We start from the raw sequence: 27,781 nt of genomic DNA on the forward strand, positions 1-27,781 counted from the left end.
ACCATGATGCAGCTGACTGTCCCATGTCATTAAATGGTCCTCCAGACTGGTACCCACTTGTGCCACAGCAATCTCTTCTTTGGGTAGTGTCAGGGACATATAGCTTAATTTTGCCTTTTTGTAATTCTCTGTTCTGTTCGTCAGTAATATCATCTCACTCTGTTATCAATCAAGTATTTCTTCAAACATATCCAATACATTTACCTTGATTGAAAGTCTTTTAGTTAAAATTATAACCTGGTAATGCCTCCCTAAGTGCCAGTTTATAACTGTATATGAGATCATCACAAATGATCTCTGGTTATCCCTAATTTCAGTCTTAAGAGTATGACTTTAAAATTGGGTTTATAGGGCACCCTGCCCTTTCCCTTACATACCAACTACTCTGTAACACAGGAAGTTGATGTGGTCTTAAGAAGACTGCTTTCTGTTTTATCAAGGAAAAAATAATGCCATTCTCTAAATCTATAAGAACCATGAAATCATATTTAGTTGGGCATCTGGAATGGTGAGAGGAGTTTATTATACCGAACTGCTTTAGGGTGATAACCACATTGGTCTTATACCATTGCCAATCCCTTTTCTCTGCTGGGTGTCCTGTGAGTTCTCTGTGTTTGTTTGCTTGCGGGGACGGAACTATGTCAATATAAAATCAACTAAAGGGAGGGTATGGGAATAGCCAACATAGAAGTGGTATGATTCTGTGTCTTTTTAGGGGGAAAAAAATAGAATATTAGCTAAGCATTTATTTTCAGTTTTGTTATATGATATACAAAAGGGAGGGGGTGAGAGGTTTCTTAATATAAAATATCCAACAAGCATGAAAAAACCTGGAGGTTTCAAAAAGTAAGTATACAGGAATATAAACCAAGGTGTTATATGTTACTTAGGTATTTTTAGCTCCATAGAATAGCTGGCTTGTTCATGTCATGTAACAAGTTCAAAGACAGGGAGACTCCAGGGTTGAATAACTACATTGCTCAAAGACATCATCATGGCTCAGTTCGTCTGTCTCTATATTCTGCTATCTTCAGCTTGTGATAGCTGGATGGCCACATGGATGCTACATACAAAGAGAGACCATCCATCCCTATGTGTAAATACTCAAAGGCACAGTCTAAGGCACATCAGACTTGGAACAAAATGGCAAGGTGGTCCTCGGTTGGAGGGAAAAAAAAAGTTTCTACGGACCAGACTACGGATCACCATATGAGGAAATACCTATTGTTTTATTCCATATATACTTACCCCGAATCAAGAATTGTCTTTCTCTCTTTGAACAATGGCAGGAACTGTTGACATCTAGGTCATTATTAGACAGCTAAATGCTTAGAGCAGCATAATTCAAGGCTTTATGTTTACATATATAAAAGGTATTTTGAAGGTTGTGTTGCCCGTCATCAGAACAAGAGTTCAGTTTCCTTAATAAATTGCTTTGAAGTGAATATCTTCACTCCAGGAAGGCAACAGGGACTTTTCCCCATTGGAAATTTAATCTGATCTCTCTTCTAATTAGTGATTAAAAACAAATGACCAAGGGGGAGTTAGATGAAAAAATCTGAATACTTGATTGAGTCCTGAGAACTAAAAATGATGAGTTGGTACTATGCTAACTTATCCCTTAAAGTGTTAGTCCTTTTATGTTTATCTGCATAGTTTCACTCAATTGTAGCCTTAAGTCTTATTGAAAAAAGGAACAAATGGGTTCCTTCACCAAAGCCGGTCAGTGTTTATTACCCACCGGGTGATATTTATCTTCAAGGCTGGATGCCGCAAGTAATAGAAATATGGCCAAGTCAGAGCTAAACCCTAAGATCACGGTATAATAGAGTCACTTTTGCCCTTGGAGTTTAGGCTAACATGACTGTTTTGGAGGGCAAAAGCACTTTAAGCTGACCTAGATGTTGTGTTTGAGATGCTCATGGTCAAATAGCATGAATATATGTAAACAGCCTAGCTGTTGTTGACTTAAAAAAAAAAAAAATTGTCTGGTTCCAATAAAATGAAAGCCTAGCAAAAGACATTTATTCTAGCAGCAAATGTACTAAAGCAAATTATATAAAAAATAATAGTCTAACTATTATTTAGCAATAAAACAAAAATTCATAAAGAATTTGATTTGGGGGTGTATTCATTTTGTTTTTGCCTTCAGTGTCTCTCCCTTCATCAAATTTAATCCCACTCATCCTTCAAGGACTCCCTTAACTGCATTATTTTCTATGACTGTGATTATCAGGGTATGTTTATTTGTTTATGCATTTATTTATTGCCACTCTGGTTTCTGTAGCAAGAAGAGATGGGATCAGGGTTGCCAGAATGTAGCAAGTAGTAATACAGGACAGCCAGTTAAATTTGTATTTCAGTTAAACAACAAATAATATTTAAGTATGACATACTTATATTAAATATTATTTGTTATTTAACTGAAATTCAAATTTAACTGATTTTCCTTTATTTTATTTGGCAACTTTTCTTGGGGGATGTCAAGACTGAAGAGCAGTTAAGACACTCTTGGAATATTCTAGATGATGAGGACCTCTAATAAAACAGACATCAGTTAATAGGACAGACCAAAAAAGTATTCAGGATGTAAAATTAACAGAAATTGGTAATTGATAAATGTCAATGGGTGAAAGTGAATGGTTAGGGTTCTAGTTCAGGAGACGAGGTGGATGGTTGTCCCACTCATTATACTTCTCTCCCTTTTATCTTTTTCATCTGTATAATCTTTTTGAGTGAGCTCATTTACTAACTAATTATTGTTCATTAAGATCTAGAAGTAGCATTGTGATGCGATTAGGTGTGTGTCTCAGAAGTCAGACTGGTGAGGATCACTTCTGAGTGCTACCACTTACTGAGTGACCCAAGGGGAGCTGTCCAAGCTCTCTGCTTCTCTGGTTTGTTATCTATTATGTTTAAAAAAATATTGGAAATATATACAGCAAAATTGATTACCACTGCCTATTATAACTTCTGTTTTCTGCTTTTTGTTTATCTGTGGTTTCTAATTTTTATAATGCATATACATACTACCATTTAATGAAAAATTTTAAGAGACTACTGATATTCTTTGATTGCATTAAAATAATCATTTTTGATTGTTTATAACAAAAGGTGCTGGAACAGTTGGACATCTGTATGTGTAAAAAACAAAGCTTTCATCCATACCTTGCACTATATGCAAATATGGATTATAAGCTTAAATATAAAGCCTAAAACTATAAAACTTCTGGAAGAAAACATAGGTGAGTATTTTTGTGACCTAGATTAGGCAGAGATGACACCAAAAGCACAATCCATTTAAAGAAAAAAAATGATAGATAAATTAGACACCATCAAAATTAATAACTACTGTTCAAGAGTTAGTAAGAGCATGAAAAAGATAAGCTCCAGAGTGGGAGAAAATATTCACAAATCGTATATGATAAAGGAATTTTATCCAGAATATATGATGAACTCTCAAGACAAAAATGAGAACAGAATTCAATAAGTTCATTTAAAAACAGACAAAAGATTTTAATAGGCACCTTGCCAAAGATACAAAGATGGAAAGTGAGCACTAAGATATTAACATCATTAATCAGTAGGAAAGTACAAATTAAAACTATGGTGAAGTGCCACTACACACCTATTAGAGTGGCAATGACAACAACAACTACAAAAATACCAAACAACAGACAAGCACATGGAGCATGTGGAACTGCTGGTGGGAATGCAGAGAGGCATGTGCACACCGGATGACCCAACATTCTCACGTCTAGGTATTTACCCAAGGGGAATGAAGAGTTACATTCACATAACAACCTATACACTAATGTTTAAGGCAGCTTTATTTGTAAAGAAAGAAACAGAACAGAAAACAGCCCAAATGTCTTTCAACTGGTGCAGGGATAAACAAACCATGGTACATGGTTCTATATCATGGAAGACTAGCAGTAATAAAAGGGAATGGATTATTGATATGAGGTAGATCAGTTGCACACGCATCTGCATGTGAAACAAGCCAGACTCAAAAGGCTACATGATACACGAAAGGCAAGACCACAGGGACAGTAAACAGATCAATGGTCACCAAAGGCTGGCAGAGTGGGTATGAGCTGATGACATAGGAGCACAGGGGAATTTTGGGGGCTGATGGAATTGTTCTATCACTTGACCTTGATGGTAGTTATACAACTGTGTTCATTTGTCAAAATGTGCAAAACTGTACACTACAAAGGATGAATCTTACCTTATATAAACTATACCTTAATAAAAAATGGAAAAATTAATTACTTTACAAGGGGAGTTTTTATCAGTGGCATCATTATTCAGATTAGCTTTATTAGAGGTAAAAGGGGAAAGGGACAAGGTGACATATTGGATGTGAATAAAGAATTTATTGGTCAAGATAGAATGAGAGAGAGCATATAGGAGGTATAATGTTTGGGGGGAGAATGATTAGTTCTATATTAGGTCATCGTGTTTGCGTTATCCTTGGAATGTTCAAATGGAGAAGAGCTATCCCTTCTGCATCCTCATAGTGCATACCTTATTGCTCTAACATGTATTTAATTCTGACTTGCTTTATAACTATTTCATGTATCTGTTTCCTCAATGATATTATAATTTCCTGAGGGAGGGAACTAAGTTTTACACCTATTTATTTGTGTACACGATTACAACACTTTTTCCAATAAAAATTATTTAAAAATATTATCACTATTACATTATAGTACGCAGTTCATTGACTTCCAGAATTGATTCCAGTGTTCTATTTGTAAAGGCCCATCACTTCCAACCTGCATCTCCTCCTATATTTCCATTTATAATACTCCTGAGACTTGCCCTTGGTCTAATAAACTGTACCACCCTTTTTTGAACTAACCTTAAGTACAACTATGTATCAGCCACTGTGCCAGCCCCAGGTGGTATGAGTTGGGAGACACTGGTTTTGTTCACACAAGTTGGAGTCAACTAGAACAACTTGGTCACTAGTGTAATAAAAGAAGCATGAATGTAATTCCTGAAACTGGGAAAAAAAAAAAGGCACCTAACTCAGCCTGGGTTGTGTGAGGGGACATTAAAACATACAAACAAACAAAAAACTAGGTAATCTTAGCAATTTTCAAGAATGAGCTAGAGTTATCTAAACTGAAAAAGTACAAAAGGTTATAAGAAACAGGCACCAGAAATAGCTTTCAACAGAGCATGGACACCTGACAAGACTTGCGTATTAATATGGGGAGCTAGAAGTGGTTCAACGTGGCGGAAGCCAAAGTTTAATGAAAGGATCTGGAGAAACAAAAGAAGGGAGAAGTCATAGTGGCCAGATTGTAAAAATACGCCGTGGAGGTCGAATTGGTAAAGCTTGGTGACTGAGTTTGGGGACTGATGGTTAGGTAGTCATCAAGCTGGCTTTCAGATCTGGGTATATAACGATGCTATTCATGAAGGAGGAGCAGACCTAGCGAGTGAGCAAGTGAGTAAGCTTCGGCGCGGGCTGCCTGAGGACAACGACATCCGTGCAGCTGACACTCAGGGGAGCATCCTGAATGTACGTCTTCCGCCCATTCTTACTCTTCCCTCAAGTCTTATCTTGGGTGCTCTTCCTTGTGGAAGCCAGAGATTAAGACATTGCGATGAACCACTATGTGCTAGGCAGTGGTTTTGGCACTGGTGAGCGAAGTGAAGTAAATACCAGCCTTGTCATCAAGGAACTTATAAACTCATGGATTAAATGAGGGAGACATAAAAGAAAGAACTTGTATATAGAAGTTGAGATAAGTGCTATGCAAGAAATAACCAGGGTGAGACGAGAAGAGAATAACGGGGTGGCTTAGGTGAGGATCCCGGCGAAAGCCATTCTGAGGAGACACCATGTAACAGGGTACTTGGAGGAAGGGATGCAGCCTTTCAGCCAGCGGGAATGGAAATGGGAAAGATAGGGATAGGAAAGAGACCACAGTTAGGTACGCCACAAGGATTCATTGACCAAATTAGTGAAAAAAAGTATATACATAAAAAATAAGATTCACATTATACACAGCATATGATAAAAACACTGTGAACTATTTTTAAGAAAGAAGATTCATTGAAATTACATTTTAAAGGGATACATTTCCATCAAAAGTTGATGTATGTGATAGTCCTCATTTGGGGGAGTTGGAGACCAAACATATACACCATGGACTAAAGGAAACTCCTGAATGAACCCAAGCCATAGTAACATCTTTGAAGTCATGGTCACAAGTTCTAAGAAAAAGAGAACCTCTTTGGGGTCTAAATTATTTGTTATGGAAGAATAGTCATGAGAGCTTGGAGTTTGCATTCTGGTTCCACCCCTTATTAAGTACGTGTCCTTGGGCAAGTTATTTAATCATGCTTCAGCTTTCTAAGCTGGAGAGCTGAGCTAGGAAGTTTAAAGTGAGGGGTAAATGAATTAACTAAACTGGTTAGTGTTTAGAAAAATACCCAGCACATAGTATGTGCTAACAAGTGTTTATTATTATTATTGTTGTTGTTGTAAATGGGCCAGCAAAATGAAATCTGTAAAAATGCTTACAGTGTGGTGCTCACAAGAATGGTTGCTGTCATTGTGTTGTGCGACAGTGAACTTCTACCTTTCAGAGGCCTAAGTTTAGGGTTGGTGGCATAAGTGGGCCATTAGCTTTCAACTTATTCTAAGATAAAAATGGTCACAGTTTTAGCAATCAGATAGAACTACCAAACATGTATGAAATAAACTCTGAAAATGATGGTGCATATTCCATCAATGGTGGACCCCCCTCCCCCCGGCCACACTAAAGTTCTCCTTGGAGGGACGCCCACAACAGCACGTCCTACTATCCGCGCATCCCTACTCGCCGACAGAGAGATGAAGCCAGTGTCAATGAATCCTCACAGGCTTGGAGCACAAGAAAACTGGCCCACATGACCTTCTGAGAGCACCTTTCAGTCCTGGGTCTGCAAGTTTGGTGAATAAGTTCTGCCTCCTTTCTTTCTCTCAAGGATAGTGTAAGAATTGCTTAATGCTGCAAAGTACTTTGAACACCTCTACAAAGTGCTTTCTTGTTATTGTCTTACATTTGATAATTCGCAATCTCTTGAAAGATGTAAGTCATGAATATTAAAATCCATCCTGCATATTTTATGTTGTTTTTATCGTGATCAGAGAATATTAATTTATTGGAGATTTGTACTTTTCTAAAGGTTGCCTTTAAGGTTCTCTCTCAGTGAGCTTTGTCAACCTCATGCAAAGTGTGGACGGTAAAAGGGTCAAGATAGGATTTAACATCTCCACCCTGAGAAAGAGTGTGCAAGCCCAGCTCCATCACCAGCTTCTCCCTTCCCTCTTAAGATTAAACTGCTTTTAGGCAAATTAAATGGAGAAGAATATGTAGATTTCTTTAAATGAGCCAGATAAGTTGTATAATGTCTTATTCAATCAAATATGCTATCCGTTTTGTACTAAATTATATATTTTTGAGCCCAGTGACTAATACCAGTTTGATTCAGAAGCATCTAAAATTACTCATGCCTCCAAGTGCTTTTTTCCATGAGCTCTCTTTGTCTGGAATGGCTGCAGCCCCTCCCTTCACTCCTACTTTATTGAAAGCCTTCTCATGTTTCAAGACTCAATCCAAACTTCACAAATAGAACAAACAATTTTCTCCTGGACAACATCATTATACTCTGTGCTACTTCTTGCATAACATGTACTCATGCTTTTCTGCCAGTAATTATTAGCATTCTTATTTTCTTTAGATATATCCTGTTTGCTCTTGATGTCTGGTTCACATGGCTGCTTATATCAAGAATTGCATTCAGCTGCTAGGAACATGGACCAAAAAGTACAGTGACTGAAACAGAATCAAGTGTATTTTTCTCTGCAGTAGAAGTTCGGTGGGAGGTAGTCCAAGGCTGATATACATCACCACTGACATCAAGGATCCAGTTTCTCTCCTTTCCGCATCATTGCCCTTAGTGCTTGATTATATTCTCAAGGTCACCGCTTGGTGGGAGATGTTTTATGGAGCATCATCCATCAAGTCCATAACTACAAACATGAAGAAGAAAAGGGAATGGCACACAGAGTTTCCATCAGCTGTCTTCATCTTTGTATTTTAGGAATGTATAGACATGAAACTCTAAACTTTTGCTTATATTTCACTGGACAGAAATTAATCTGCTCTTCCTCCTAGCTGCAAGGGAAGCTGGGAAGTATAGTGCTATGGGTGGATATTTTACCACCTCAAATATTTTATACATCACTAAGAAAAAAGGAGAAAATCTGTATTGGTGAGACGACTTGCTAGCAGCCTCTGATACAGAGTTCAGGGACTCTCACACATAAAGAACATCTCCTAGAACCACTGGCTGTATATAAGTACCAACACGGCAAATTATCTTGACCAACTCATTCACAGAATTGGGAATTCACTGGGGAAAAACAAAACAAGAGGCCTAAGGGTTTGCATGGGAAAATTAATTATGTGTATTGCCTCGGTTCATAACTAAATTTTTTTTATTTAGTTCTAGTAGCTTTTTCTCAGACTAGGATTATTTATTATGCTTATTTACCTATTCCCAGTTTCCCATCTATAAAATGGGGACAGTGATAAAATCTACCTCAAAGGTTGTTGTGTGAGAAAAGTAATTCATAAGAATATACAATCCCTAGAATGTTTTCAGATACTTAGTAGGTGCTTATTAATTTTAGCTCTTTACTCCAGTAACAATATTTATAACCAATGACATTCATTGGAAACTGACCTCATTTCAGTTACTGTGGGCAATGCTGTACATGTATTAACAAATATAAACCTCAAAACTGCCTTTTGGGGTCCGTGTTACTCTTGTTGCATAAATGAAAAAGCCAAGGAATTAGAGAGGCCATTCCATTACCAGACACATAGCACTTACTATATTCTCACCACAGTTCTAGGTCCTTCATGAACATTGACTGGTTTGGTCCTTACAAGCCTGCAGTGAAGGAACTGTACTCATTCCCATTTTCAGATGAGGGAGCTAAGACACAGAGTGTTAGCTTACTTGACCACAGCCGTATGGTCTAGTGAGTGGAGACAGGTCACATCCGGGAGGTCTGACTACGAGACCCCTGCTCTTATCGGTGAGACATCCTACCCTGTAGGTACCAGGATTAACACCTGGGCTTCCCCAGTGCTGTTACCTAAGCTTCTGCATTGAACCACCGTGCCAGCCCTTATCATGCCTTTTCCTCCTTTCTCTATGTATTTCCTAATTGGCTACTCTCCTTTTTTCTTGCTTTGGTACATTTCAAATCTATTGGAATTTTATATCTGGGCCTTGTGAACTAAAGTCATTTAAGAAGTTTATACATATGTATTGGTATATGTGACCATGTGTTTGTGTCCTCTTGGTCAAACCGACAGGTTAAATAAATCAAAACTAGTCAAGCTAACAGCTTCAGTGTGATGCATTCTAGAGCGTATTTATGGTTGATAATCATCTCATCTGAGTGTTTTCAAACCAGATAACACACAAATCATCTTAGTTAGATTTACTCTTGTGCAACACTGGATAGAGAATGAGTATACTTCCATCTGTTGGGGTGGTTGGGAGTAGATTCTTTATACCTGTTCTTCGTGTGTATTACCCTCCCACCCCCGGTGCTGGATCTTCTTTGGCTCCCCTTGCTTCCTTACGATATACAACATTATTTATAGAAGATAAAGCATATAGCAATGTCATATATTTATTTTTAAGTCATCTGGATGCTTTTCAAATTTCTCTATTCCTGATATTGATTGCCACGGGGAATTTATACATATTGCCTCCAAGCCAAACACGTTTTGCTTATTTCATTTTTTTGTGGCATATCTTAAAATAAATAATCAATAAAACAAAAGGTGTTGAAGTTCAATTGGTTAATTTGAATGCTAATTGAACATTAAGACAAGTAAACACACTTAGAGTGTTTTGTGAATAACTTAACTGCCAAGTGCACATTTGAATGATTCCAAATGCATCTCATTTGATCTACTAAAACATTAAGTAAATTTGATTTTATTTTGAAGGTTCAGTGTATGCTTTCAAGGTTGTAGATTTTGTACCTGCTCTAGCTTTAAAAGAACAAACTCACAAAACTTATTATTTTTAACACATATTTCAAGTGATTTTTTGAAAAGTTGCATAGAAGTCAGACTTTGCAGAAATATGAACAGACTCGTTTGATTCAAAACAGTCACAATATCATATATAACCTTACAATATGCCTGTGCTACTGCTCTTAAAAAAATTAATGTAAATAGGCTTTTGTTTAAAAAAACCCAATTTTTATAATAGTAAATATTGCTGACACATCCATCTGTGTGTGCCGGACTGAATTGCTTTCTTTTGTGCGACTGGGGAGGGAGATCCTTTTGTACTGGTTTGAGGTTGTTTGGCAGCCCTCACAGATGTGACCATTGTCTATTTCCTCTGGTGGCATCGTTTTGTGTGACAGAAGACAAGGAGCCAACCAAAATGACACCGTTCCTTTTTGAAAGAAGCTGGAAATGCAAAGAGCTTCTCTGTTCTGAACTAGACACACACACCACACACACACACACACACACACACACACACAGCTTTATTTTTCAGTTGTCACGATTGTTTTTTTTTTTCTTTTTTTTTTTCGCTGTACTGCACCACGCATCTCTGGAGCCAAGCACAATTTATATTGCCAAGACAGATGCTATAAAATGAAGCTCAACATGGCAGGCATCGAAAGAGTTGTGTGTTTGCAGATGATTACCTGTCATAATATGTTTCTCGATTTTTTTTTTTTCTAAATTATCATGGAAAACACAAGGTTAGAAAGAAAATTGCAGTTCTTAGCCTTAGAAATTATAATTTTAACCAGGAAGCTAGCAGGGAGGTGATGAATTTTGCAGAGCAAGAACTGAATCAAAATGGAATCCCAAACAAATTGAATGTTCAAAATCATATTAGCAAGGGCAGTGCTTATATTCTAATATCTAATCCTGTTGAATTAATTTTTTTCACAGAATTAGTTAATGACTTAAAATAATTCAAATACCCAGCACTTCTCAGAAAATAGTTGCAAAGGCCCTTTCAATAAATGCAGGAATCACTTTCAATAAATGAAGGTGTCATTAACTTATTGTCATCAGTGTAAGGTGCATGTCTCTGTTTGGATCTGTCTATTTAGTAGCATTTATTCAGAACGTTGGCAGACGCATCATGCTTGAAACAACTCAAAGTAGGCCTGCAGATGCTTTCTTGTCTCTGGGGTGGGCTGCTTAATAGCAAATGTACTGTTAAAAAATGATTAAAGAAGACAATTAGGTGCCACAAACAAATTTTAACAGCACATGGAGCAGGCAGTCTCCTTTCAACGAACTACAACGTGGGGCGGGAGGCAAGAAGCTTTTCCACGATGAAGAATAAAGAACAAGGAAGAGACAAATAGAAAATACCTGATTGGCTGGGGCTCCACGGTCAGCCCGTGCATTTGGGGAGGGCATGACTGAACATACCCTGTTTCTGGTCCAGTGGGGCATCTACAGGGACATGGAAGTTAACCAGGTTTCAGTGTGCTAACACGGCACCAGGGCCAGAGTGGGTCCATCTTGGGTCTAGAAAGTTCTTTCTTTTTTTTTTTTCTTTAAGATTTTATTTATTTATTTGAGAGAGAAAGATAGCGAGAGTGAGCATGAGTGGGGGGAGGGACAGAGGGAGAGGGAGAAGCAGACTCCCCTGCTGAGCAGGGAGCCCGATGCGGGGCTCAATCCCAGGACCCCAGGATCATGACCTGAGCTGAAGGCAGATGCTTAACCGACTGAGCCACCAAGGTGCCCCTAGAAAGTTATTTCAACAGTACCTAGAAGTATTTTATATTCTTTCTATGAATGGATCTAAGAATTTTTTTACACCTTAACTAACATCCTACATGTACATATGAATATTCCACCAAGGTAATCTGTCTGGGCAGCTCACTTCTCTCTGGTATTCTGCCCTTCAAAAGGTTACCCGCCCTGAACTTGGCTTTTTATCTCACCAATGTATTGAGATTTCTAGGTTTTGTTTAGCTTCTCTTCCCTGTGCTATGGTCTCAGGTCCTACAGGCACAGTGAGTTGGGCCAAATCTTTGTTTGTGTCCCTTCTTATTGGGATCACAGTCCTACACTACGTGTGGCTCAGTGTCAGGAGAGGTTGTTTCTTGCGGGTTCCAGCTTCCTGTGATCAGGCAGCTCATCCTTCAAGTAGGGAATTGAAAGTGTCAGGTATAGTTTTAGGCATTTCACCTGGATTATATGATCTCCACAGATATCCTATGATTTAGATACTCATATTCTCTTTATTTTGTAAATAAGGACACTGACCCTGAGAAAACTTGAGTAACTGTCCCAAGATCATTAATCTGGTAAATGACAAGTCAAGATTCTGGCTGGATTTGTTTGAATCCAAAGCCTGTGCAACATAATAATATTCTTACAACATCACAGTCAGATTTCCAGATTAATTAGAAATAAAATCATCCAGGGAAGCCTGGGTGGCTCAGTTGGTTAAGCGTCCAACTCTTGATTTTGGCTCAGGTCATGATCTCAGGATCATGAGATAGAGCCCCATGTGGGGCTCCATGCTCAGCAGAGAGTCTGCTGGAGATTCTCTCTCTCCCTCTCCCTCTGACCCTTCCTCCCACCCCTCATGCTCCTCTCTCTCTCTTTCTCTCAAATAAATAAATAAATCTTTAAAAAAATAAATAAAATCATTCATTAAATAAAAAAGCTTGCTTGAAGCTGAGGGCTTTTAAAATGATTGTACTTTTAAAAAAATGATTGTCCTTTGATAGCCATGTTATTGTATTTTTCTTGGAGTAGATTAATTATGACTTTTAAAATCTCATAGAAAAAGAAGCACTGATAGAGAAATCCTTTCCTAACCATTCTCACCCTCTCCTCTGTACCCACTTGCTTAATAAAATTATATTTAATTATTTTTCAATTGTAATCTATATACACAGTAGATATTTTAGTAAGTGTTGACTTAATTCCTTTCTTTTCAAATTATGTGTTGGTACATGAAATGGCCTCCACCATATTTCACAATCAGGAAAAGAGCTATAAACAATCTGTTCAAGTTCTTGCTTTGTGACTTGGAATCCATTCCCTAAAGTAATGAGTGTTTAAATGACTTGGGATTTTTCTGCTAGGGATTCCTGTAGTTAAAGCTAAAGCCAGCAATTCAACTGATCATGATGGCAAGGACGACAGTGATGGTGACAGAGGTCCCCCTTTACTAAGTGCTTCACAAACGTCATCCCATGTCCCCTCCTCAACAAGCCAGTGAGGTATAGTCCTCATTTTACCAATGAGAAAACTTATGCCTAGGAAGGTTATTAGCTTACCCAAAATTATATAGCTGATAAATTCCAGAGTCCAGATATAAACCTATAACTAATGGCTCAAAAACAAAACCATATTGCTTGGTACTTTGGATTTGCACAAAGTAAATAAATGAGCTGACATTTACACAAGGCAGAATTCAGTAACCCAGGGCTTACACAGGTTGATTCAAAAGCATTGAATAATTACAAAAATGTATTACTAACTTACTAGGTTCTATCTGAACAGATGATACGCACCAAATGGTAGAGTTATCGTCATATGTGACTCTTACTAGATAAGAAGTAGAAGTTTTGACTGCTTATTCACATCCCTGAGTATAATGCTAGATACCACATAATTATATAACATATATATGTAATATACAATGATATATTAACCTATATTTGAAATAGTTTGATTATGTTTTCATCATCTGGAAGATAGCAACCTCTCTCAGTGACAATCACTTACTGAGGACCCGATGTGCTAAGCAAATTTTCTTTTCTACTTAACAGCTATTTTTGGGTCACATTTCAGTCTTTCCCATATACAGTGTAAAGATTAGTTGATGAAATCAGGTAACACCAAGTCAAGTTATAACAGAAAGTAGAATGTGTTTCTTTCCTGAAACATGTGTACCAGGTATTGTGACGATTTGGAACTGAAGGTGGATGGCTGTTGGGATCGGACAAGGCTTCAGGGAGGAGGTCCATCTGGTTGGGCTTTGATATAGTGGTTCGAATTTGAGTGATTTTGTAGAATGTGAATATATTACCTCCCACCTTATAGTTGGTCTTAGTTGATCCCAATGAGAGTTTTAATTGGATCTTCAAATAGATTGTTTTTGTGTTCCAAAGAATCCCTTTTGTTTGTGATCAGAGATGATCAATGATGCCAGTGAAGGGGCCTGGTCATCCTCCTTCCGCCGCCACTCCCTTATTTCTGCCTTACACCTTCTCTCACCGGCCAGTTACTGATGCCTCCACATCTCCAGCTGCAATGTTCAGTTCCGCACACCCAGCACTGCGCAGGGACGAGAGTAGGGGTAGGAGGACAGACGTTCTCAGCACTCTAGAAGTCTTTGTTAAGGAAAAGCTTTAGCTCTGATATTTTTTTTACTTTGAACCTCAATGAATTATTTTATTTTTTTAAAGATTTTATTTATTTACATGAGAGAGAGACAGAGAGCATGAGAGAGAGAGAGAGCGCACAAGCAAGAGGGAGGGGCCGAGGGAGAGGGAGAAGCAGACTGAGCAGGGAGCCAGATTTGGGGTTGATCCCAGGACCCCGGGATCATGACCTGAGCTGAAGGCAGACGCTTAATGGACTGAGCCACCCATGTGCCCCCTCAATGAATTATTTTAAAAGGATCTTTATTATTATTAAAAAATGTGTTTTTTTTTTGTTCTTTCCATTGTCTCAGTCTGTGGGCACAAATATATATTAGTGTAATAGATGACATAAGTGTGCCCCTTCTAACTCTCTTAATAGCTAGGATCTAACTTATCGTTTGATTTCTCAGAACCTAGATTGATTTTTTTTAATTAGGACAACCAATTTGTAATCAAAGTAAAAATTAATCTGGTACTTTATGTTAATAAATTTTTTTTATTCCTAAAAATATAATATACTTCAAGAAGTAGATAGAATTTCTTTGTGTGAAATACAATGCTACTGACATGGCGTATGTAAGGTAGGATTATTGCGAGTTATTTGTGTTAGTTAATGATATGTTTCTGTAATAATCACACACAGGGTTGTTTTTTTTTTTTTAAGATTTTCTTTTTTCATTTGACAGAGACACAGTGAGAGAGGGAACACAAGCAGAGGGAGTGGGAGAGGGAGAAGCAAGCTCCCTACTGAGCAGGGAGCCCGATGAGGGGCTCGATCCCAGGACCCCAGGATCATGACCTGAGCTGAAGGCAGATGCTTAATGACTGAGCCACCCAGGCACCCCACAAACAGGTGTTTCTTAGTGTAGGTAGTAGCAATAATGAGTTGTCATAGTTTAGTATGAACATTTTCTTATTAAAACAGGTTTTTTTTGCATGTGGAAGCAGCTCTGTTGGAATTAGGCTCTAATCTTTCCTGTTCAGCTGTATTAGCACAGGGGCGTTACTGTAATTACTTACAGCAGAAGGAGTGGACATCTACTCTTTCTTTCTGGCACTCCCGTCTCCATCAAAAACTTTTTCCAATCAATTCTCAATGCTGCTGTCAACCTTTCCTTTCACCTGTGGCTTTGATCTCATAGTTGCTTTCACTCTAAAAAGAAGCAGGTCCAAATCCTAAATCTGCTTCAAAGCCTTTAACTAGCTCGTCCAAGATTTTTCAACTTTTTTCTGCCTTCATTTATTCCTCCTCAGACATCCTGGTTAAATGAGTTGCAAGTTTTTGAGGTGTCTGGGTCCAATCGCTCCACTCTGTCTTCTGCAACTTCTGGCCACCCACCCACCTGACACTGAAGTGTCCAGTGCTCAAATCTGGTCAATCCTGGAAACTCTCGCCAATCTGTACCTTATAAAACAAACAAAAAACTAGGCTATTGAACTAATGAGGGGTTTGGAGATTTTGCCCTTAATCCAAGTTCTGATATTCCCTTTGCTATTTGAAATCTAATCTGACCTTACTTAGACATGAGGTAAAAATAACTTTATGGTCATTGTGTATACGTGTTCTGATGGACCGAATTTCCTCCTTAGAATTCAGTGGAGCTGACATTCCTTCTCAGCACCGCCAATTCCTATGCTGTCTTGGGCAAGCCTGTTTCCCTTGCAAACTGATTTTTTTTCCCACCTGTAAAGTGGTGATAATACATACCTTATGGCCTTTTGTAATTATTTAATAGGATAACCTACACTGGATCCTTTCCATCAGCACACGAACTTGCCATAATATCTCCCAAGTTACATAATATTTTAGTAAATAACTTTCTATGATTTCTTCACACTGACAATCTCCTACCCAATTTCTCTCTTGCCTAGGAAACTAAAACTGTGAAAACTATCTTTACTCACTGTCTCTCGTTCTCTGCCTCCCATTCTAGTCAGACTTCCACTCCTACTGCTGTTCTCAAGGCCTCCAACGAACCTCACGTCCCCAAATGTAAGCGTTATTTTCTTATGTGACTTCTGGGACACCAAAGTCTTCTGATTGCCCCCCTATCTCATGGGCCACTGCGTTTCACTTGTCCCTACTGACCTCCCCTCATCTTTCTGACCTTGGAACTGAGTACCAGGTTCCAGTCTTAGCAGTTTTGCCTATTGCTGCCCATTTTTAAAAAATGTCATCCAGACCCATGCCTTTATATACCTCTATACATTGGTGACTACAGAATTGCCATCCCCAGCTCTGTCTCTCTCCCTGACTCTGACTTTACATATTCATCTGCCCTCTGGACACATAGTAGGATGAGCAGAAGGCATCTCAACTATCACCTGTCCAAAAGAAAACTCTAAGTATTTGTGCCAGGTCTCCCTTTCCCACAAGAGGCCATGATCTCGGTGCACAACACCGCTATCACTCAGTAGTGGCTAAGGACAAACATCTTGGAATCATGTCTTCCCTTTCTTTTTCACATAACCTCATCTAATCCATCTGTAAGCTTTGTCAGCCCTCTCTCCATCTGAATCTGCTCACTTCCCACATCCTCCCCTCTACCCTCTAGTCAAAATTGCCATCATCCCTCACACTCTTGAGGCAGTGGCCTCTCAGCTGGTCTTCCTTTCCACCGTAAAATTTCCTCAGCTTATTCTTCAAACAAGCGACCGTAGTGACCCTTGTAAAACTGTGTCTCATATGTATAAACGAATGCCTGCTCATCACATTGAGAATAGAATTCAAAGTCCTAACTCTGTATGGCCCACAGCTCTCTCTCTAAGCACGTGTTCTGCCACCCTCCACGCTCTCATAGGGTTCCAGCCAAATGGGCTTCTAGATTGTTCTTTGATCACTATTACTGGGCTCCGGCATCATGGCCTTTGAACTTTCTGTTCTTTCTTCCTGGAATGCTTTCATTCATTCATCTCAACTCAACTGTCCTCTCCTTTGACACGATTTCCCTATCACCCTTTGTAACATACCATCCACTGCTCTGTGTTATTTTTGCCCGTGGCACTTCATTGTGTCCATGCTATCAGAGGTAGATATGCCCTAGCCCTTGCCTACCATATCCAGTCCTATGATCTTTACCTTAGAACCATCTCTCATATCAGTCCTTCCCTCCCCATTTCCACGTCGGGGGTCATTGACTCCTGTTTGGGATATTAGTCAGGGTTCTCTAGGGAAACAGAACCAATAGGGAGGTGTGTGGTGTGTGTGTGTGTGTGTGTGTGTGTGTGTGTTTATGAAGAGATATGAGGACTTGGCTCCAGGGATGATGGAGACTGAGAAGTCCCAGGATCCGCCATCTGCAAGCTGGACATCCAGAAAATCCAGTGGTGCAATTCTAGTTTGAGTCCAAAGGCCTGAGAACCAAGGGAGATGATGGTGTAAATCCCAGTTCAAGGGCAGGAGAAGACCAATGTCCCAGGTCCACAAACAGGCAGGAAGTACAAAAGGGTGAATTCCTCCTTTCTCCACCTTTTTGTTCTATTCAGGACCTCAAGGGTTTGGTGATCCCAATCCCATTGGAAGAGGGACAACCTGCTTTACCAAGTCTACAGATTCAAACACTGATGTCATACAGAAACACCCGACACACTGGAATGATGTTTAATCTGGACACCCCTTGGCCCTGTCACATTGACATGTAAAAGTAACCAAGTTGACATATTAGCTAACCATTAGTAGATGCCACACTCTTTAGCACTACTCACAATCTCATTATTACTACATTTCCTCAGTGTTCAGTACAAATACCTCACAAATATCTCATGTTAGATAAGATAGTTATTATACCATCTTCCAGAGAAAAATTGTGTCTCAGACAAGATAATGTATATATCCAAGGTCTTGCAGGTTATTAGGAAGAGGGTCTAAATGTAAAGTAGTTTATAGGATGCCTTGCTGACACTTGTATCCACCTTACTGAAGCTTTGAGGTGAAGCTCTGGTCATTTTATTCATCATATTCTTATTTAACATCTACCATGTATCAGGCACCAGAGACATTGGGGATATGAGGTGTGTAAACTGTAAACTTTGACTCTTCAGCTGGCTCTATTTCCTGAATCAAGCCAGTCTTCATGACCTGCCATGTAAGCTCTGCAGTCTGACACCAGCCTGCCTTTCTAGTCTTGCTTCTCATTGGTTCACCTCAGTTACCTCTCAGTGGGACTTGTCACTTTTAGCGTCATTGCGTTCTCGCTATGTAAGATGCTCTTTCCCCTTCTGGGGCGCCTGGGTGGCTCAGTCGTTAAGCGTCTGCCTTCGGCTCAGGTCATGATCCCAGGGTCCTGGGATCAAGCCCCGCATCGGGCTCCCTGCTCCGCGGGAAGCCTGCTTCTCCCTCTCCCACTCCCCCTGCTTGTGTTCCCTCTCTCGCTGTGTCTCTCTCTATCAAATAAATAAATAAATAAAATCTTTAAAAAAAAAAAAAAAGATGCTCTTTCCCCTTCTCTATATGTCCACTCCTCTTCCTCTTCAAGACTTAGCTCCAATCTGGATCTTTTATAAACAAACCCAGCCTTTTGTAGTGTTTTATCCCGTGAGCTTTCACAGCATGTTATCTCTAAGTTTTTTGTCATTAGTTACCTCATTACAACCATCAGAAATGTTGGGCTGCTTTCTTTGCTCTCCAGCTGGTCTGTGAGGTTGCTGAAGGCAGAAAATGGCTCAAGCATCCTTGCCAACTCCACCCCAAACAGGTGCCTATAGGTAATAGGTTCTCCCCAATATCTGTTGGATCTATTGATGAATTAACAGATATTTTTAAATTACACTTTGTCTTTAGGTCTTTGTTGGAAGATCAGCAGTGCAAACAAACAAACAAACAAAAATCTCCTGAGATTTTCATATGCAAAATATATTAAATATCTTTGGGAAAATTTAAGTCTTATCTCTAAATCACAGCATATATTTGCACCTGCTGGCTTTGTAAAATTAAAATAATCATTTTGCCCTCCAGGTACCAAGAAAGTAGCCCAAAGGATTGTAGAATTTACAGACACAGAGAAAGATTTATAGACACATTATTTCATTCTTGGATCTTATTTCAGCTGTTACCTAAATAGCTTTGTTAATTCAGTTCCAATCCCCTTCCACATCTATAGCAGTCCTAAGGGAAATTGAGTTACTAATATAAACTAAGATAATAAATGTTGCTTTTCATCATACACCACATTTTTACAGAAGCCTAGAAATGTTTGCTATGAAACAATGTGAAAGCAAGAGCATTTATATAGCTAAAATTCACTTGGCCATTATTGCATTTCTGTATATTCTGGTTGGTATTTTAGATGTTATTTGCTTTGTAAATGTGTTATCTTTCTCATCTGAGGCTGTTGCTTCTCTGGCTGTGGTTTACAGTATGTGATGTAATGTGTTGCTCAAAAAGTTCCTGTCTATATAGTGCCTAGTACCTTGTGCATTCCCAATAAATGATTATTGAGTTGAACCTGTAAAAGTTTCTCTAAAGGTCCCGTGTTCAAGACAGAATTTGACATGGTTGTGGAACTGCCTCATCATTAATGCCACAAAGGTATGATTTTAGGGGGGGAATGGATTTTGAGACAGAAGTCATTATGAATGAAATATAATTTTCAGATAAGATATGAACCCAGTTACCCAAGAGCAAAGGAGAGTGTCTTCTGCTGTTAAGAAGGTTATCTGCATGATAAACACTTCAGCATAATCATTGTTACCATCATCATCATCATCACCATCCTCTGTTTGGTGAGGATCCACTCTAACCTAGACACTTAAAGATGGCTTTCATATAATCTTTTTAGAACCCTATGACAAAGATATTATTATCTTCATTTCACAGATGAAAAAATTTAAGTTCAGGAAGATAAATAAATGTCTTTATATCACACAAGCTAAGTGGTAAATCCAGGATTCTGATTTTAATCTTCCCGGTTCCAAAGTTTGAATTCTCTTCAGTATGTGCCATGTAGCTTCCTTGAATGATGGTGTAATAATCATACACGGGGCAGTGACATTATTTTACACCACTGCTATTCAGGTCAGGATCCATGATTCCAGGCAGGGATGACATTCAACATATTTATCAGCTGGTTGGTCGTGGGCAATCAGAGTGGACACCACAGCCTATCGGAATGGACCGTGGCCATAACTGACATTCTGACCAGGCCAAGGCACACTCATTCACTGTTGGTCCTGGACCGAGGCTGCAGCCCTTTGAAATGATGTACAAAATGATGTGCATGTATATATGTACATTTTCTTTTCTGTGAAGAAATTTGATCTCATCAGATTCTCACAGAGATTTTTGACCTCTAAAAATTGAAAGTTTCTGTTGGGTAGTGAGTGGACTAGATTAATTGCTTTGACCAAAAGAACAAGATATTTATTAAAAAAACAAAAACCAAGATATTTATATTTAGAGAACAGTATTATGAAACAAAAGAATTTCTGAAGTGAGAGGAATTGCATTTTGTGGGACAGTGTGGCAGAAGGGAAGTGGAGAGAGGCTAGGAAAGTGTGAGCTTTCTGCGTTGTGGGGTCACAGGGACCACTCTTGTGTGGGTAGGGAATACTTGATAAGATGGAACCTTGTTTTAGAGACTTGTTATGTTCTTAAATTATTTCCTAAAGTGGCGCCTGGGTGGCTCAGTCAGTTGAATGTCTGACTTGGTTTCAGCTCAGGTCATGGTCTCAGGGTCTTAGGATCAAGCCCCTTGTTGGGCTCCATGCTCTGCTCTGCTGGAGATTCTATCCCTCTCTTCCTCTGCCCCTCCACCCACCCACACATGCGTGTGTGTGTGCGCGAACACGCATGCTCTCTCTCTCTCTAAAATAAATAAATTAAATAAATCTTTAAAAAAATAAAATAAATTATTTCCTGAAATAATTTGGAGGCAGGTTTAGTTCTCTTTTCCTCAATTTTGACACTTCTGGAAACTAAAAGTCATTTCTTTTTTTTTTTTTAATATTTTATTTATTTATTTGACAGAGAGAGAGAGATATCGAGAGAGGGAACACAAGCAGGGGCAGAGGGAGAGGGAGAAGTAGGCTTCCCGCTGAGCAGGGAGCCTGACGTGGGGCTCGATCCCAGGACCCTGGGATCATGACCTGAACCGAAGGCAGATGCTTAACGACTGAGCCACCCAGGCGCCGCTAAAAGTCATTTCTTGCCTTCCTCTAATTAGTCAATATTGTTTCCTGGTGTGTGTGTGTGTGTGTGTGTGTGTGTGTGTGTGTGTGTGTAACTTATAATCTAGCTGTTTTATCTTCAATGTGAATAATACAGAAGGGAAAGCTCCATTCCCAAATGTTATAAAAAGAGTTTTGCATTTATTATTTACTCTATAATTTGAGCAGGAGTTCATTATACATGATTTTAAGTAACATTTATAACAAAATTAGAATTAATTTTATTAAATTTTCTGAATCAGTCATCACACCAGATAAGTTTAGCATGAAACTATTAAATATTTGAAAATAAAATTAATGTTGTTAAGTTTATTTTATGACATTAGGATGCTCTGCTCTAATAAAATGTCATATTCACATTCTGCTTGGTACATCAAGAAACATCCCACGTTTATTCTTCTTCACTACCCTTGTTCTATTTATCATTTTCCCTGGGTGATAAGTATGGAATAGACACCTCTAGAAGAAAAATTGGAGGCACTTATTTAATGCATATTTCTCCGTTCTTCTGGCTATCTCAGTTCTGCATTACACATGTTAGCAATATAAAAATGTTAAGATTACAATAGTTTAGCAAATATACATTATTGCCAGTTCTAAGCATCCATCTGGATTTGAATCTTTAGTAATTGTGGTTTTATTACTTTCTCTAATACTGCTCAAAATATTCTTTATAGATTCCAACAAAATATGATCAATTATAAATAAAATTAAAGCTAATTTTAACAAACCTTAGATGAATTAATGATGGTGAGGCAATTAATATAAAGCCAAGTGAATTCTGATAATATGTGATCAAGTATTATTGCTTTTGAGATTTGTGTAGCCTCTGGTTTGTTTTATAAAAACCTTTGATCAGCCATTATATAATGTTACCCTTTCGATGGTTCTGGAAAAGTTAAACATTGTTTGAATATGCATTTTAAAGGATACATTTACCTTTTAAGTTAATTGGAACCCATTTGGAAGGGACTTCAATTAATTGTCTTTGAGGGGCGCCTGGGTGGCTCAGTCGTTAAGCGTCTGCCTTCGGCTCAGGTCATGATCCCGGGGTCCTGGGATCGAGCCCTGCATCAGGCTCCCTGCTCTGCGGGAAGCCTGCTTCTCCCTCTCCCACTCCCCCTACTTGTGTTCCCTCTCTCGCTGTGTCTCTCTCTGTCAAATAAAAAAAAAAAAAAAATTAAAAAAAAATTGTCTTTGAAAAGCTGTATCCAGACAGCTTCTCATTAGGACACTTCTATCATAAATACACAACTAAAAAAGGAAAGTGTCATTTGCTGTCTGGCCGGCAGTAAACTGAGATTATATAGTCAGCTGGTGCTGTGGATTAGAGTTGTGCTCTGGATGGCTTCTCTCCCCAGAGCTCTCTTTCTGCCAACTATTATGATCTAGGTTTTGTTCTCATACCGTGAAAATCCATAACATTGATGCATTATCTGTAGTGAAGTATAGTATGTCTCTGGGTTGTATGGTCTCTTGAAAACACAAACATATGCAAAACAAATAAAAGAACCATTTCAGTGAAATATTGTGATGACTTTACCACCTGCTCATCCACTTCAGATTTTTACTTTTATATATGTATATTTATGAATTTTTATATATATAAAATATATATTGTTTATAATATGTTATATAGATAATCCCCTGTGTGCAGGGCATTGTGTAGAAGGTGATGATATTGTGAACTAAGGAGATGTGGCTCTTGTCCTCATGAAGCTCACACTCTGGCACTAAGATACTTAGTAACTGCAGTAAAGCTGAGTGACAGAAAATAGAGGGTTTTGGAAGAGTTCAGAGCAGGAGGGAGCAAAGGAGTCTTGGTGATTGGAAGTCTCACTGATGATGAGACATTTCACTTGAGTTAAGAGAGAAGGAGGGCTGCAGTAGAGAAATTGTATCCCATGCACAAGAAACGGTATGAAGAGATGAGAAAGAACATAGAACTTTCAAGAACTTGAAAGAATTCTGCTGGAGCACAAATAGTGAGGGAGAGATTGCAGTGAACAAGAGAGGAAAGGAGGGTGGCATCCTCCTGTGGCAAGTGGAGGTTTACAAACCGTATTTTAATTGTTGATAACTACACCAGGGAAGATACCTATCCAGGACTTTGGGATCCATGTGGCTGAAACAGTTCTCTTAATTCGCCTTTTTATTTAGTGAAATAGTTAAAAATACAATGATTTATTCAAAGTACCGGGCAGTCAAAAGGTTATTATAATTTCTAGTTAAGTTGTGGATGCGTTTGGTTTCATTCACCACGGCACTTTCTGCGGCTTTACCTGGCCATTCCCAGGGTGTGAAGTTGTGCCCCGGGATGCTCACTTTCACTACTTCTAGGGTAGCCAAGGCAAAGAAGAAGAGGGATGTTGGTATGTCTACAGATTGCAGACGCTTTCAGTCTTTAGGTTTCCCCTGATTTGCAGTTTTGAACTCATCTTTCTCACTCTTCAACTCATCTCTCCTAAGCAGTAATCAAATGGGTCACACTTTATTTTATTTTTTAAAGATTGATTGATTGATTGATTCGATTTTTAGAGATAGAAAGAGAGCAAGAGCAGGGAGAGGGGCAGAGGGAGAGGGAGAGAGAATCCATAAGCAGACTCCCTGGCTGGGCACGGAGCCCGATGCTGGGCTCGATCCCAGGACCCTGAGATCATGACCTGAGCCGAAATCAAGAATCGGCCGCTTAACCAACTGAGCCCCCACATGGGTCACGTTTTAAAAGTAACAACTGAGTTGATAGAGTGACACGTTTTGCATAACAGGCACGATGTGCCGTGTGAGAAACGTCATTGGCATTGACTGCGCTAGGCAGGTAGTCAAAGTGCAGGTGTCTTGCCTTTGCAACTGAGTATGAACATATAGAAATTGATTTTGTTGCAGAGTGCACTGATATTATCTGACAGTTATTTCAACATTCGCCTTGAAATCCTTCAAGCTTTGAACAAGTAACTGTTTTAGTGGTTTTAGAAATGAATAATGGAAAAAGAAAAGAACTGGGAGCTTATAACTGAACATAACACCAAAACTGATGCAAATAATATCTGGTCTCAATCTCAGTTATTAAGCATATTATGTCAAAGTGTGTTTTAGGAAAAAAAAATTATTTACATCTGACTGAATTATCGTGAAATGTGGTTCAGTAAGGAAATATAGCAAAGTCTGAAATGTAATATGGAGAAAATATTAGATTAAGGAATGCTCATCCTTCCTAGAAGAAACCAGAGAGATGAATTAAATTCAATGAGAAGAGTGTTGATTCAATAGACATTGGGACATGGAAAAGAGATATTTCTTGATTGACCTAGAGAAATTCAAGTTCTAACTCAATGTAGGCCACGAATAGATGCTGATGCTCAAGAGAAAGATGTATTTGGTAGCTAGCTTGCCTACAATTAAACGTGGATTGGAACTTATTTGTCAATACAGGTTTTTTCAGACTACCACAGAAATCTTCAAGAAGAAAGTCCTCGACTCTACATGGTTATGGGACTACCTAGGTGTGTAGAATCATTAGAATTTGATAAGCAATATCAAAATGATTTCAGTGATTCTTTATTTTCTTTTAAAGATTTTTTTTTTAATTTTTAAAATTTATTTGACAGAGAGAGAGAGAGAGATAGTGAGAGCAGGAACACAAGCAGGGGGAGTGGGAGAGGGAGAAGCAGGCTTTCCGCCGAGCAGGGAGCTCAATGCGAGGCTCGATCCCAGGACCCCGGGATCACGACCTGAGCCGAAGGCAGACGCTTAACGACTGAGCCACCCAGGTGCCCTAATGATTCTTTATTTTCATGCCTATATGTTTTTTGTATAATAGATTGCAATCACCACTGGAACAGGCATTGGGACTATTTTGTATACTAAACCTGCAATGCCTACCACAATGCCTGGGAAATAGTAAAAGCTCAGTAGACGTCAGTTAGATGCCTAAAATAAAGGTCGTTGTAATCCACCTAAAAGATTCTTCTTTTTTGGTTTGTTTCCTTTTTAATATTTCGTGAATCAGAATGTAGGAGGGAAGAAGCTAGGATGCACCCCCAGGGTCAGAGCTATGATAAATCTTTTGGAATATTAAAATTTTAAGGATACTGGTTCTGTTAGTATTATCTATTAATTTTATTATCAAATAATATAATAACATTATGTTATTCATTACTTATTAGTTCTATTAATTATATCTGTTGAGTATAGATTATGTTTTTGAATAGTAAATTATCACAACTAACCTTAGTCCTGTTTTGTAATTGCACCTGATTTGGTCAGAATAAATGAGGCATATCTTTCAGAATCATTTACTGTGGACAGTCTGAAATCAGAACTATCAGAGATTTAACTATGAAAACATTGATACTTCGATATTGCTGTAAAACAGCTTACTTTCAAACAGTATAAGTAATTATAACATGTATAACCCCTAACTTTCTGTACACAATTTTCCTTTTATAATGATAAATGCTAATTTATGTTGCTAAAAATTTGTATATTTATTTAATTCTCCAGTGAGAACATGTGTGAAAATATTTATTAGACAGGCAGATGGATCCCGCTTTCTGAAACATTTTCAAAAAAGCATCCATATAACACAATGCCACCATATTTCACCTTCTGTAGTGAATCTCAGCTTCTCCATTATGGTGACAGACATCACATTCAGGATATATGGACTCTGGGATAAAGGGCTGGGGAAGCAAGTAGCAATGGTCAGGGCTGCAGTTGTCTGGGACAAATGGGAAAAGGAAAAAAACACCCTCAAGAATCATCACTGTATACTTTTTTACTTGATGACCAAAACCTTTCATATTATTGCTGAGAACTAATGGAATTGATTATCAGGTATTATAAAATTACTGAATCAGTAAACTACTACGTCACATTGATGATATCACAGCTAATGTGTGGTTTTACTCCTCCAAAATGAACCATGGTAACATTTGTCATATAATATGATCATTTTCTAAATAAGGATAAATGAAGTGAAGGAGGGTTCTAATGTTGATATAAACTAATTAAGTGGATCTCAGGCAGCCATGGTTGAAGGAGAAGTAAAAATCTTTGAAGACTTTTTAAAAGAATGTATTTTATTACATTTATGCATCATTCCATGGTTAAAACAAAAACCAACCAACCAGCCAAACAAACAAAATAAGCTCTGAGTAATTGTTCAAGAATTAGCAGATGCTGAGAAAGGAAACCCCAGATAGTCTGGACACAAGCAAAGATAGACATTGGTACTCTTCCTGTTTCAGAATCAGGATAAGAAGACAGACATTGAAACCTAAACTTTTTGGCAAATAGGGTTGTTATCTCTTCACATTTTCTTCACTCAGCAGTAAACTTTTTCAACTCTAGGATTTTACCAGACATACAAGCTAGTAAGTTAGCGTGTCATAGTTGCGTGGATGCTGGCAGAAGACATGAGACTCAGTTACTCATGTCATAGCAGGAGGTATGAGTGTCCAGTCTTTGTGTTGGCTCCCCAAGCCCCCCACGTCCTGTGGAAGTGACATGGAAGATTCCAGATAGAAACTGCACTCTGAAGGTTTTTGTCACAGCTGAGGAGCCCGAACTTGGAGAATCTGCCGCTTTTATAATAAGCAAGCTGCTGTTTGTCAGGGATGGGGGGTGGGGTGGGCATGTTCCCTCATTCCTCAAGGTTGATCCCTACAAACCACATTCCTGATAAGGGGGGGTGGTGGGGGAGTGCTCAGAGCCTTGATGCTTGTTACTCTCAGCGACAATGTGCGGAGTCCCTGGGGTCCGTGGCAGGCTGCATCTCACAACATCCTGTGCACCAGGACTCAGCAGAGAAGCTGACTCAAGGACCATAACAGCAAAGCTAGAGTGTTTTGTGGAAGCGTGGAAGCTTGCTCTAACATTGGTATGGATGGAGACTCTTAACATCCTGAAACATAGGGCTTCTGGAATCACAAGCAAAATGAATTATAGATATTATTTTTGCTTATGAATAAAATTAATAAAAATCGCCTTAATAATATACTGGCCCTGAAGAAATGGAATGATGTATAGATATGCAGGGAGAAGCCTGTGTTTGCATAAATGATGTTTCTGTATGGCAGAAGCTACAGTTTCTGCTTCCTTCTCCCATTGTGCTTTCCATGGTATGACATGGTAAATAAGCGCTCAGAA

The 27,781-nt window shown here is 38.7% G+C and overlaps 1 protein-coding gene across 4 annotated transcripts in view; it reads left to right on the forward strand.

Annotated features, from left to right (window-relative positions):
• The window catches only part of PRKN (parkin RBR E3 ubiquitin protein ligase), a 1,297,079-nt gene that overhangs the window by 553,782 nt on the left and 715,516 nt on the right, over positions 1 to 27,781 (forward strand). The gene's annotated exons all lie outside the window — the stretch shown is intronic.

This window comes from Halichoerus grypus, chromosome 9 (assembly GCF_964656455.1).
Source record: "Halichoerus grypus chromosome 9, mHalGry1.hap1.1, whole genome shotgun sequence".
Classification (NCBI taxonomy): Eukaryota; Metazoa; Chordata; class Mammalia; order Carnivora; family Phocidae; genus Halichoerus; species Halichoerus grypus.